This window comes from Physcomitrium patens, chromosome 20, assembly GCF_059467195.1.
Source record: "Physcomitrium patens ecotype Gransden chromosome 20, ASM5946719v1, whole genome shotgun sequence".
NCBI lineage: Eukaryota > Viridiplantae > Streptophyta > Bryopsida > Funariales > Funariaceae > Physcomitrium > Physcomitrium patens.
The window spans coordinates 1,350,001-1,352,500 of NC_143429.1; positions in this window are offsets into that span (position 1 = coordinate 1,350,001).

Here is a 2,500-nt window from a genome sequence, read left to right on the forward strand (position 1 = left end):
ATAGGTGCTGCGGCCTTTTTCGGGAATGTGACCAGGAAAGAGAGAAACCGACGAGGCCGATACACACATTAAAAATGAAAAAGTAACCATCACCGCGAAGGATTTTCCTCAAAAGACAAATCAGCAAGAAGTATGTCCAATCCTGGGGCCCATCGCCCCTCCAAATTAATGGAGGGGTCGGATAGAAATTTATAGAAATGTTACTTTTGTGAAACCCCTAGCCGACGAGAGAACTCTCACCGGTTTCGAAGTTCCATTTTCACATTCCGACCTGGGATGTTATGACTCCTCGGCCCACACTGCGAACGCGTCCCACACCCCTCCAAGTTTATCAGGAATTTCACCTGAGCTTGCAATAGAGATCGAGCGCGGTGGCGGTCACAGTGGTGGTCGACCAGGCGGAGCTTGAACGGCCTCGGCAAACACTTCTCCCCACCCTCCCAAATGAATGAGAGAATGGCTTGACAATACCGAGGCCATCGCCCCCCGCCAAAAATGGTTACTAGCTCTTGGGACTCGCTGCGACGTTACGCGTATCGGCACAAGACCAACCCTCTTTTTCCAGTCGCCCGCGCACCAAAAAAAATTTTGGCAGCGGGACTCACAATCCTTGACAGCCAGCTCACCATATAATACTCGGCGACCCTCCGCGGGACCTCCTCAGAGGGTCGCGTCGCCGGGAAACTAACCCCCACTCCTCACTGATCCAAGGTAACACGCCAGAAGTATCCAGGTAACCCCAGTAGTATCCAGGTATCCCCCTGCGAACGTCGGTACTGGGCTCAAAGAAGGCAGCGAGCAGTCGGGACCCGTAGGCACCGAGCAACCGTCACCCCTCACGACTTTTCCCGAGACGCTTCAGAGGAACCCTTCCCCACATAGTACTCTCTGTGGGATTCGGCAGGCCCCCGTCCTACTGCACTAAGGAAGTTCCGAGACACACTTTTTTTGTGGAAGACCACCCACCCTCCCTGTCCTGCCTGCTATCCCCGCCGCGACTCCTGGTCCCGGCCCTCCTCCCCGACTTCCTCCTTGTCCCGCTGCGAGTCCCGGACCTCCTCCCCACTACCTACTCCCGCCGCGAGTCCCAGTCCCGGCCTTCCTCCTCCTCCTCCTCTTCCCTAGTCCCGGCGCGAGTCCCGGACCTCCTCCCCCACTTCCTAGTCCCGTCGCGAGTCCCGGACCTCCTCCCCCTCTTCCTAGTCCCGGCGCGAGTCCCGGACCTCCTCCTTCTCTTCCTTGTCCCGCCGCGAGTCCCAGTCCCGTCGCGAGTCCCGGACTTCCTCCTTCTCTTCCTTGTCCCGCCGCGACTCCCTAGTCCCGTGGCGAGTCCCGGACTTCCTCCTCCTCTTCCTTGTCCCGCCGCGACTCCCTAGTCCCGGCGCGAGTCCCGGACTTCCTCCTCCTCTTCCTTGTCCCGCCGCGACTCCCTAGTCCCGGCGCGAGTCCCGGACTTCCTCCTCCTCTTCCTTGTCCCGCCGCGACTCCCTAGTCCCGGCGCGAGTCCCAGTCCCGTCGCGAGTCCCGGACTTCCTCCTCCTCTTCCTTGTCCCGCCGCGACTCCCTAGTCCCGGCGCGAGTCCCAGTCCCGTCGCGAGTCCCGGACTTCCTCCTCCTCTTCCTTGTCCCGCCGCGACTCCCTAGTCCCGGCGCGAGTCCCAGTCCCGTCGCGAGTCCCGGACTTCCTCCTCCTCTTCCTTGTCCCGCCGCGACTCCCTAGTCCCGGCGCGAGTCCCAGTCCCGTCGCGAGTCCCGGACTTCCTCCTCCTCTTCCTTGTCCCGCCGCGAGTCCCGACCTCTTGTCCCGCTCCCTTGCCCAAGTCCCGACTCCTGGCTGTCTCGACTCCTCGTTGGCCGCCCAGTCTTCCGCATAGGTGGAAATAAATAAATAAATCATTTTTTAAAAAATCAATTTTAAAATTAACTCCCTGTCTCGACTCCTTGCTGGCCGCCCAGTCTTGCGCCTAGACAGAAATATAAATAAAAATAAAAATAAATTGGTGAATTAAAAATATTAAAGTAATTTAATTAACTGGAATAAGGTAGAAAAATAAAAGGCAGAAGAATACTAAATTGATTTTTTCAAGTGCCACGTGTTACCTTGCTGATGTGGCTGCCACGTGGTAGTCCATGTCATGTCAAAAATCCACTAAATCGTTTACATGTCACTTTGGAGATAAATTTGTGTGTGTGCAATCAATTGGTTGTACAAATATGTTAATGACTTGCTAACTAATGCATCGTACAGGTAATCATTGCCCACTAACTAATCCATCACCACTGAAACTTAATGTCTTCAATTCTTCATCCTTCACACTCCACATCCAATTTATTTTTGTTTGTGTGAATTCTTAAATCTATCTTCTCTTTACATACTCCAAGCCCAACTTTCTAAACCCTTTATATAATCTATGTGAATCCTAGAATCTAGGTTTATATACCCCATGCAAACCCTAAAACCCTAAACCCTAAACCCTAACCCCTAACCCCTAACCCCTCA